This window comes from Lygodium microphyllum, chromosome 3 (assembly GCF_053477565.2).
Source record: "Lygodium microphyllum isolate KBCC chromosome 3, Lygodium_microphyllum_v1.1.10, whole genome shotgun sequence".
Taxonomy (NCBI): domain Eukaryota; kingdom Viridiplantae; phylum Streptophyta; class Polypodiopsida; order Schizaeales; family Lygodiaceae; genus Lygodium; species Lygodium microphyllum.
Genome location: NC_141137.1, coordinates 112,954,853 through 112,966,663, shown reverse-complemented (window position 1 = coordinate 112,966,663; position 11,811 = coordinate 112,954,853). Strand labels below are relative to the sequence as shown.

At 40.3% G+C, this 11,811-nt stretch overlaps 1 pseudogene across 1 annotated transcript; it reads right to left on the bottom strand.

Annotated features, from left to right (window-relative positions):
* Nucleotides 1-5,212: 5,212 nt before the first annotated feature.
* LOC148038775 (pentatricopeptide repeat-containing protein At5g27110-like) lies at nt 5,213-11,128 on the bottom strand (annotated as a pseudogene). The gene is made up of 2 exons (XR_015690317.1): nt 10,659-11,128; nt 5,213-10,563 (listed from the first exon to the last, which is right to left on the bottom strand). The product of XR_015690317.1 is annotated as a pentatricopeptide repeat-containing protein At5g27110-like (transcript).
* Between the last annotated feature and the right edge of the window lie 683 nt (nt 11,129-11,811).

The window sequence follows — 11,811 nt, the reverse complement described above, 5'->3', positions numbered from 1 at the left end:
TCTTCATATATTGTTGTAAGGTTATGTGTAAAATTAACACATAGACCATCATGCACAAGAAGTGTATTGCATACCATGAGTGACTTTGTCTCAAGTACATTGGTCAGTGACATCAATAGCATGAGTATCATCATACTCTCCTCGGAATCATCAGCAACAAGCATTGAGATCATAGACAAACCGTGTCCAACACAAGCTTCATCCACTAAGTCGTACCACAAGGAGGAGCCTGAAGTCCAGTCTAGGTTTACTTCATTAAAACCTAAAAAGCCTATTAAACCACGGAAGAAGCTTGCACATAAGAAAGGACCACCAAAGTCATACTTTGAAATATTACACTTATATGATTTTTAGCATTTCTCTTCATTGCAACTTTGACTTCACTTTGTCTAATTTGCTTCCGCATTCAGTGAAAAGTTTGTAAGGGACTAGACACTGCCCTTGTCCTAACAAGTGGTAAGACCTTCCCAATGACCACAACATATGCTGATGTCTGTCCTCAAATTTGAAAGTTTGATGGTAAGGATTTCCACCCATGGCATGTACTTATAAAATACAAAATGATGGAGAGAGGGTATTGGCCTCTTATTCAAGGCAGTAGAGCTGTAAACTCTGCAAATATGATTGATATAGAGGATGACCAACGTGCTCAAGCAATCATAATGCTACACTTAGATGAATCCTTGATTCATCATGTTGATCAACTAAACACTGCTAAAGAAAAATGGGATGAGCTTGAAAAGCTCTATGGATCCACTGGCAAAAATACTAAAATCTTCCTTAAAATTGAATTCTTTAGCTTGGAATATCGTTCAGGAGAAGATTTGGGAAAATTCATTTCTCATATGAAGGGACTTATGACACAGCTTGCTTCTGTACAAGCTCCAATACATGAAGAAGATGCTATTGCTATTCTCCTAAAAGCTGTAAAACAGGTGTTTCCTACTCTTGTAACCACTCTCACCAACATTCCATATCCTACTTTGGCAAGTACCATTCAATCCTGTTTGGATGAAGAAAAGAGGAACCACAAAGAAAGCAGCAACAGTCAAGCAACTTCAAATTCCCATGAACAAGTATTGGTTCATACAGTTCTCACTAAATGTTCTTTCTATAAGAAAAAATGACATCTTGTAAACAACTGCTGGAAGAAGTATCCCGAGAAGATGAAATGTAACAAATGCAAGAAGATAGGGCATATCATTAGTAAATGCCCCAATACTCCTGAAATACCCAAAGAATTGGTGGCCAACTATGTCTCCAATTCATCTGAAGATCGACTGTTTTGACTATTTAAATCATCTACCTAAAACAACCTTGTAAGCCTAATTTATAAAGGCATTCCAAAAAGGGGGGGAATCTCTTACATGTCTTGTAATCCAATGCCACCCTGGCATTGAGGGGGGGTGTTAGAAGACGGGCATAGAAACCCACTGTAAGCAAGGGAGTATAAGGGGAGATGAGTGTGAATAGCCCTAGGGGCAGGGAAAACCCTAACCCTAGCTGGCAAGGGCTATATAAACAGCCTATGGGTCACTATCATATGTGAGAGAGTGTACCCAAGTTGTACTCTAAGCAACTTAGTAAGCAAAATTTCATTCTTGTACTTTGAGCTCTCTTCTCCCTCTTGTGCACACATTCTATTGCTGCAAACTCTGATTCTTAACATCAGGTTCCCAAAGAAGCCCCTGTGAGAAAAAAGAGAAAGTCAAAATGGTTTTACATGCAGAGATGTTTTGCAGAGATAAGGAAAGCTCAAAAGTCAACTAGTCACCTCATTCCTAAGGCTGCATTTTTTAGATTGATCAAGGAGATATCTAATAGATTGTCCTATGTTGCTTCTATGGATGACCTCAACAAGAGATGGTAGATGTCTGCCCTACTATGTTTACAAGAGGCAGCAGAGGATTTTCTAATAGATTTTATGAATGATGCTTATATTGCAGCTGCCCATGCACATCAAATTACATTAATAAATAAAGACTTTAGTATGGTTAGCAGACTCAGATATAGGTTTGACAAAGTTTTGAAGTCTCTTCCATCAACTGATCAAAAGGCATTTGAAATCCTCAATGTTCCACCCAGGAGAAAGCGAAAAGAACCACTAGCATCCAAGATTAAAGGGGTTACCCATTTGTATCCCAGAAGAGTTGCAAGTGAGCAGGAGGTTGTCTTGGAGGACAAAAGGAAAGAGGTAATAGAAAATGAGGATCTGATCTGTCAGAGAAAGATTTTGTCTCTTGGCCAAGTGAACTACGAGAGGATGGGCAAAGTGTACAGCCAAATGGTCGTGAATGTTTCTGTTAGTCCTGAGAAAGAAGACTACCTCAGCATTTCTCCAGAGGATAAGATCCTATTTGAGAAAAAGGATGCTCAACTAACAGATTCAGTAGTTTATTGTTGTTTGAGGTAAGATCTTTTGCTTCTCTTTATTTATAATGAATTTTTCCAAGGGTCCTTATATTGCAGTCATTCTCTTATTCATTCTCTACTTTGTATACAGGGCATATGTTGCTTCTATTAGCATTGATATTGCTAATGGTATATTTGTTGATCCACTTCTATCTGTGGATTTATTTTCAAAATCTGATTCAAATATTGCAAGGTTTTTTAAGGACTTCGATAGTGTCACAAACCATCATAGATTTTTCCATATATTAAAATGTACTTTCTTCAACATTCTATCTCTTGATGATTTTTCTTTAAGGTTATTTCTCACTTGTATTTTGGTTTGTAGAGGACATTGGAGCCTAATCTATATCGACATTCCTACAAGAGAGGTTATTTTTATGAATTCTCTTTCAGGAATCCATGGCCAATCAAAGATGTATTGTCAATAAACTCTCTTTATTTTATCTTTTATTGGATAAAGTTTATAGTATTCGCTAATAAGTTAATATGTGGAGTGCTGTTAATCTTGTTACTACTCACTTGGACACTAGCTTTCAAAGCATTATTGATCCTTAGAGACCTTTCAAGTTTTTGCTTCAAGAGGTCCCATTGCAAAATGGCATACATAGTTGTGGCTGGAGAGTGGTTTCAAATGCTTCAAGGATAATAGATTCAAAGTTATTGAATGTAAAGGGGGTGAATGTAAGTCTCCTATGCTCTATCATTTTTATAGTGAAAGTCTATTGCTACTTCAAATAACTTGTGTGCTTTGTTACAGTACAAGACTACCCTGAGTCATACATGTGGTGGATACGAGAGAGGTATATTGAACTAGTTTTAGATAGGCCAATTACATCGGTGGACCCAAATTCCCCTCTCCTAGCTAAAAATTCCAAAGGATAGGCAACAACAAAGGACAGAGACAAGAAAATAGCAACCATCAAGAAAAAGAAGTCTCCAAGGTCCAAACAAAAGGGGCCCAAAATAAAGGGCATGCCTAAGCTTTCTCCATTGAAATTTAGTCCATCCCCTCTAAAGCCCAAGGAGAAAAGAGTGCATGAGGTAATTAAGTTCTTCGAGCAACCAAGGAAGACACCTACTAAGAGGAAACTAGCGATGACGGATGGAAGTCGGATGGAAGTATGGAAGATGAAGCAACTTTTCGAAAGAAATAGAGAAGTCTTAAGAATGGAGAAGCTAAAGAACAGCCCGAGAATGGAAAAGTCAAAGATCAAAGAGAAGCTAAAGAATAGCCTTATAATTACCAGTTTGTCTATTTGTACTGAAGTAACATTCCCTTTGTGTATACATCTGTAGCGCAATATTCTAACCCAAAATGTAATGATATGTCATTTTGATTTTACCCATGAAAGATGATTTTTTGTTCATAGAATCATAAAGAATTATAAAGCTTGTACCAAGTCTTTCCTATTAAATTGTACTGCAATTTTGTAACTCGTGATATAATGAAATCATTTTGGTCCACAAATGACAATTTGTTATTCATAGAATCACTACAAAGCTTATACCAACATTTTTTTAACAGTACTTATCAATGTGTATAATTCCATGTTTCTGGCAATAATATTTGTAAGCAAAAGAAAGATTCAAAATTATTTATACATGCATATTTATGGTCCAAAACTCACAACACTAGGAGGCAATCAACTCATACATGATATAGAACTCTCAGCTCTTTTTCCAATTACAACACCATTTACCTTGAACTTATATCTAGAAGTAACATTCTCTAAAAACTCCAAGGTGTCTCTTACATCCTTAAAACTCCACTTTGAAGTAATGTTCACCTCCTTTACTTCTTGTGCGGTAACTTGTACTGTAAGTTTCAATGTCTTACAATCAATATCTAAATCTAAAGAAATGCAAGTATCCAATCTAAGTTTGTATCTTCTGTAATCAAAACCTATGATAAGAGATTGTCGAGATATATTATAGGATAAACCCAATGATTAAGTACACACATTGCACCTTATAAAGTCACCTTTGTGGTCACATTCATTGACTTTCCAACATAGACCTAAAATTTTGTCCAAATCTTCCTCTGAAAATTTTCTATTTAGCCATGAAACCTTCGTCCGTTGTAAACATGTTGTTTTAAAGCAAGCTACAAAAACATATAAAGGTAAAAACCACAATAAGTGTACTCTTCTCGAGATCCTTCCAAGAGTCATAGCCTTTTGAAAATCTTGAGTAATCTTGAGTTTAAAACTCTCCATTGTTGCTTCATCAGACATCTCCTAATCCAAAGATGAGAGGCTTGGTAACTGCAGATCTTCAAGGTATCCATACACACCTGCTCTTGAAGGAACCACATATTGTGCATAAAACACAAAAATTCCACTTTCATGAAAAAAACTCGTGGTCTGATCAGCATAAATAATGTTTGCAAATTATTTATGAATGGCATGGAATGTTCCACTGAGACTCTCCACAGGTTGCCACTCCAAACTTCTTGATGGAAAGATATCTCAACCAACAATCCATTATTTAGCATATGCTTCAAACAAAACCATATACTCACGTAAACCTAACAACTCAAACTTACAGTGTGCTTACTGAAAAAAACATTCCCGTGGAGCCAAGTGCATATCTCTAGCCATGTAAACATGTTGCACCAAAGCAAAGCAACCTTGAGGCGTGGTTTTGAAGACAAAGATACATCTCTTCCAATGATATTTGATATCCCCTTGTTTTGTTTTTTTCACTCTATGAGAGCCCCTGCAATATGGTAGCATTGTAACCCAATCATTTATAATAAATATTTTGGGCTCCCAATCTCTATTTGCGCTCTTGTTATACATGGTGCAAGAGTTTATGGAATGAGGACACAGCGCCAAGAACTTTGAAAATTCTCTTGATTTTTAAAATGATCTTAATTAACTTAACTTTGTCATGTCTTTGTCGGAGGTTTTGACAGCTTTTATTAGTTAATAGGGACCGTTGGGACTACCAAAACTTGTCAGGGTTTGAAGATTTCGGCTAAATAAGAGGGGAGAACCACAAAATGAACTCTACTATCTCAAAAGTAGAAGAGACAAGAATACCATATTTTTGTCCACGTGGCAAAATCTCTTTGGCCCTTTTCTTAATCCACAGATTAACAAAAGTGCCGTTTTTAACGTTTTTCGGTCCTTATGCCTTACCATTGGCAATGTTCAGATAGTGACAGCTTTCAGCAAGGGTAATGCAACTCTATCGTAGCCTACAGTGCCATCGATAGAGGAAACAAGTGCAAGGTCTAAGGAGGGGGATCATCACTAGTTCCACCCTACCAAGATAAACCATCCACAACCCAAAGGAGACACATCCAGGACCATTGAGCAACAGCTCAAATGGGCGCCCAAACAACCAAAGCCACCTAAAAGCTAGCCTGCACCAACTCGTAACCACAGAACCTGATGTCATAGGCCTAGGAGGCAAAGCTAGCACTACCAAAGCAAACGAACAGTCAAGTCGCAATGGGTACTCAAAGACCTATTGCATGCCCGAGGCTTACTACGAATGCAACAACTAGATTTGGTTATCCAAGACTAGGAGCAGTACATATGCTCCTCAATCCAAGCCTTCCAACATCTGCAAAATGCAAATGTTACCAGCAAATACATGGGTGTTGATGGTCACCAGGGAAAGAAGACTGCAAAATGCAGCCGCATAGTAGCTTTGATGAGCTCCCAAGGTGAATGCAGCTTCAAAATGGGCTTGATGGACCTCTTTCATATCTCAAAGTCATCTATGGTCAGCTTGATTTTTGGCACAAACATGAAGCCGTGATAGCAGCAAAAGCACCGCCAAAAAACGAGAGAGAAATCTGCAAAATGCAGATGTTACCAGCAAATACATGGGTATTGATGGTCACCTGGGAAAGAAGACTGCAAAATGCAGCCGCATATAATGTCATTAGGGGCTGGAAGGCCAAGAACTGATGCCCAAATTGCAAAATGGGTAGGATCTTGACAACAGGAGCTGTATAGGTGACCTGAAGTTGGTTTGACATGCGCTGCTGTTTGACCACAAACCCGCAACCTCTTGGTGCTGAAACAGATAATAAGATGGTGCTGGGCCTGCAAAGGCCAGACAGCAATAGAAATGTGCAGGAAGTGATAAGAAATTGCACTAGAACATGGAAAGACTGATGTCACATGTTGCTGCCACTGAAACAACAGCACTTTGCCGCCTGTGTGCACCAACTTGATTGCATTGGGATAGTCATCAGTTGCATCAAGCATGCTGCCACAACAAGGACAGGTGTTGAAATTGTTGTAAACACCACCTCCTACTGTTCCAAACAATCACATGCTCAACATTGCTGCACATTAATACTAATTTAGTAACTTAAATGGCTTATTTTTGGCAGTAGGTCAAATGCACGCCCACCCATCTATAAAATAAATAGTAGTCCATGTAAGTGCATCCCTATCCCTCATTCAGTATTCAGCCAGCTACCATCAGCTCTCCTCATGCGAATTGCAGTCTACACCCCATCTGGCAGATATCTCTGTCCATGAAGCCTACTAGAGTGCTGCCCCTGCTGTTCTCAACAATCCTTCAGCTGGGCGACCTGATCTCAGCTGTTGCCTGCCTAATTTGGGCATTCGTGGAGTTTGTCATCGTCATCCACAGCCTGTCTTTACAGTTTCCAGCTGCTGCCTGCCTATCAAAGTACTCTAACTGCTGTCCATGATCAGATCAGCCTGGATATTCTGCATCAAGCTGCCACCCAGTCACCAGAAGTCTTCGGCTGCTGTTGCCTTCACTCTCAGCCTTGCATTTTGCAGCCTGGAGGTCATTTTCAGGCAACTGTCATCTGCATTTTGCTGCCCAGCAGGCTGCCCTGCTGCCGCCCTGTGTTTTCAGCCTGATCTGGATAGGTGGCTTTGACATCATCCACACTGATCTGCGTTTTCAATCTGCTAACATCATCAGAGACTTTGTGCTGCATTTCAGGATCCATTCAAGGTACAACAGCCTCTTGGAGCTGTCATTGATGACTCTTGACTACTCTTTCAGCTCACCTCATCCTCAGTCCTTTCAAGACATGGAGATTTGAGGCCCATGGTATCATACCAGCATACAGTTTGGGTTCTCTTCACCTTGAGTTCTACTGCTTTCACTGTCTGTTGTACACTTTTGAGTTCTTGATCTCTATTCAAGCATTTCTTTTCAGAAGCAACTTCGATCTTCCACAAAAGTTCAGTATTCACATTTCACTTGAGTATGCAAACAACAGTCAAAGTAAGTCTGCTTTTTCTTCAGAACATGTTTGGCAATCAGCATTGTTCCATAAAGACCAACCTGCATCTGTATGGTTGCACAAATAACAATGTCTGACATTAAAAAATGTTTCTTGACAATGTCCAACATTGTGGATATCATTTCTAACTAAAATTTGTGTCAACAGGTAAGCTTCTTGACAAGTGCAAATGCTGGAGAAATTTCTTTGCCACATTCTAATTCAACCGAAGATAATGCATTTCTGTGCTTTCTGAAGGTTCTTTATCCCCAAAACACAAGAATCAGTCCATAACTCTGCTTGCATCAGACAACCAAAAGGATCTTGGCTTTTTCCATTCTTGCTTCTGCACTCTCAAAGCTTCAACCTTGTCTGCCAGCATGTGCATAGATATTACTCATACAAACATATGCTACCGCCTCCTGTTCATCCAATTGAACTGCATGGTCAAAGGCCAATCTACCAACCTTCAAATTTCTCCATTTCTGACAAGCACCCAGCAAAGTGTGCCACACTGTGAAATCAGCAGAAAATGGCATCTCCTTGATCACCTCTACTGCCTTGCCCAAGTGCCCCGCCCGGGCAAAGAGATCAACCATGCAAGTGTGGTGCTCTAAATTTGGTATAACACCATAGCAAGTCGTCATGATCTCAAAGTACATCTGGCCCTTATCAACTAAACCAGAGTGATTGCATGCATTCAAAACCATAGTGAATGTAACGGTATCTGGCATTATGCCTTCTTCTATCATCATGTCAAATAAGTTGAAAATGTGTTCAACCTTTCCAAGGAGAGCATATCCTGCCAGTAGCACATTCCACAAAGCTACATCCCTTAGCAGAAGCTTGTCGAACACTTCTTGTGCTTTTGTAAGCAGGCCAAACTTGACATACATATGTACTAATGCTGTGCCAACAATCATATCAGTTTCCAGTAACCCTTCCCTGACAATTTGAGAATGTACTTCTTTGCCCTTTACTGTGGCTCCTATGTTGCCACAAGCTTTCAGGATATTAACAACGATAACCGAATCTGGAGCAAAGCCCTGCTGCTGCATTTCATCGAAACATTTCACTGCTTTCTCACAGTAGCCATGCTGGACATATCCTGCAATAAGCACACTCCATGAGACCACATTCCGAACAGGAAGAGTGTCAAACACTTCTTGTGCTTTTGGAAGCAAACCACATTTGGCATACATATCTACCAATGAAGTACCGACAACAACATCTTTTTCAAGCAAACCCTGTCTATGAATCTGAGCATGTATTTCTTTGCCTTTTTCTGCATCTCCTATGCTGCTACAAGCTTTCAAGATGCTAACAAATGAGGCTGAGTCCGGAGAGAGGCCCTTCAGTTGCATTTGCTCAAAACACTTCACTGCTTGTTTGCCATGCCCATGTTGGGTATATCCAGCCATAAGTATGTTCCATGACACCAGATTCTGGACTGGAAGCTTGTCAAATACTTCTTGAGCTTTTATAAATAAGCCACATTTGGCATACATGTCTACTAACGCAGTGCCCAAAACAATATGTTTTTCTAGTAGCCCATCTTTGACAATCTTTGCATGAATCTTTTTGCCTTCTTCTGCAGCACCGATGGTGCCACAGGCATTCAGCACACAAACAAATGTGACTGCATCTGGCAAGATGCCCTCAAGTTGCATTTTCTCAAAACACTTCAAAGCTTGTGAACCCTTTCCATGTTGCACATATCCTGACATAAGCGCACTCCAAGTAACCACATTTCGAACTGGAAGCATGTCAAATACTTCTTGTGCTGTCACAAGCAGCCCACATTTGGCATACATGTCTACCAACGCAGTGCCAACAACAATGTCCTTCTTTAATAAACCCTGCCTGATAATCTCAGCATGGATTACTTTGGCTGCTTCCAGGCTGTCACAGCCCTTTAAGATGCAAAGAAAAGTAACCGAATTTGGAGGAACGCCCTCCAGCTGCATCTGCTTGAAGCACTTCACTGCTTGTTCAGTATTCTCATGTTGAGCATAGCCTGCAATCAGTGCATTCCATGATACTACATTTCGAACTGGAAGATTGTCAAACACTTCTTGTGCTTTTGCAAGCATGCCACATCTAGCATACATATCTACCAATGCGGTGCCAAGGACAATGTCTTTTTCCAGCAAGCCCTCTCTAACAATCTGATCGTGCACATCTTTGCCCTTTTCAACAGCTCCTGTGCTGCCACAGGCTTTCAAAACACAAGCAAAAGTAAATGCATCTGGAGAGATGCCCTTGAGTCGCATTTGTTCAAAACACCTCAATGCTTGTTCACCATGCCCATGCTGTGTATATCCTGAGATTAATGCACTCCATGATACCACATTCTGAAATGGGAGCTCATCAAACACTTCTTGTGCTTTTACAAGTGAACCACATTTAGCATACATACTGACAAGAGTGTTACCAACAAAGACATTTCTTTTAAGCAAACCCATCTTGATAATGTCAGCATGTATTCTGCTACCTCTATCCAGATCTTTTTGCTTTGCACAAACCTTCAATAAAGCCACAATTTTGTGACGCCGATCACTATCCTGCTGCACTTTATGCTGTGCTTTGTTGTTAAAAAGCAAAACCAGTTCCTGCTCACCCTTCTGCGCCTTGTTATGGATAGCCTTTACACTCCTCCTAATGTTTCTCTTCACTCTGATACACTCATCATCATGATCTTCTGCTGCTGCTGCTGACAACGACAACAACAATGATGGTGCCAACGACAACAATGATGATAATGGCGGTGATGATGATGATGATGACGGTGGTGACAATAACAATGACGCTGTTGATTTATCACATGTCACTCTGTGTTTCTCTTGTTGCTGGAATGGATTGCACCCGCCAAAACTGTACAGGGAGCCTTTGTTCATGAAGCATGAGAATTGTGAGTTAACCTGTGTGCATTTTCATGCAATGCAGAAAGAGCATCAAATTCAGCACAATTCTGAGTCGGGCAAATAAAGGATCTCTGGAGTAAAGCTTTACTTACTTCACCCCAGCGCCAATCAAGAGGATCCCTGAGGTACTCCTTCCACAAGAAATCCGTCCTTCCATGTGCAAATGGTGAAGAATTATCTGGTAAGTGTTGATTGTTGCCAATCTCTCCTACTCGAACTTCCTTCTGTGCGTCAGTATAGTTAATGCACAACATCGTGCAGTTATAGCACACAGCCATGTCTGGCCTCAGTGATACGTCTGACAATTAGAAGATGCTACCTCTGTTGATGCAGGGAAAGCATGTGTTCCATAGCCCCTACTGAGAAAACGCATGTCTTGGAATGCATTCCAATATTTGCCGATTCAACCTGGCCCTCTGCCTCGCCGGTCAGGAAAATGCAGACTTTCTAGACAGATTCGGTGTCTTGTTCACTGGCCTACGCTGCTACGGTTCTGACGAATCTCCTTAAATTGTGTACTCCGGGGATAAGACAATCGCACCATTGAAAAATTAATGAGGATTCCGTTGAACATTAGCTTTCCTTGGTCCAAAGTAAAACCCCCATGCGTTAACGCAATCTTTACTATTAGTTAAGGGGAGGTTGGGGGCGGGTGCCACGTGGCAGCCCCTACAAAGAAACGCGGCGGGGGGTGCCACGCGTCCAGTACTCGCTCTCGTCGCGAAAATCGCGCCCGCCTCTAGGCATGGAGCGCCCAGTCTTTCTTAAGAAACAAAACCTCCAAACTAAATGGATCTAAATTGACACGTGTAGCCCCTGCTTTTTTTGAGTAGTATAGATATACATTTTGAGTGCTTTTTTTTAGTGATATAGATATACATTTTGTTAGTTTGGTATCGCCATGCAAGACTAAGGATAGTGCTTGACTGTCAAAACTTATATTTATTTCGTATGTCCATTACTCCTCTCTGAGAGAGTGATCTGATGCTACATCGTGACTACTCCACATGTTAAAAATATTGTTCGTGCACTAATCATGTTTGCATATTGCATTGTCCAAGATAATTCAAGTTTGTGTATATTATGTCAACTTGTGGTGTATGGTTTTAATGATGCTTTTCTAGAATTGATAGTTTTCATTTTCTTAGAAGACCTTAATGACATCCGGCGATTTGGCATCTACATGGATTGCATCACTATTGTGTATTCTGTTAGCATAAGAATGTATATTATTCATCACAACAA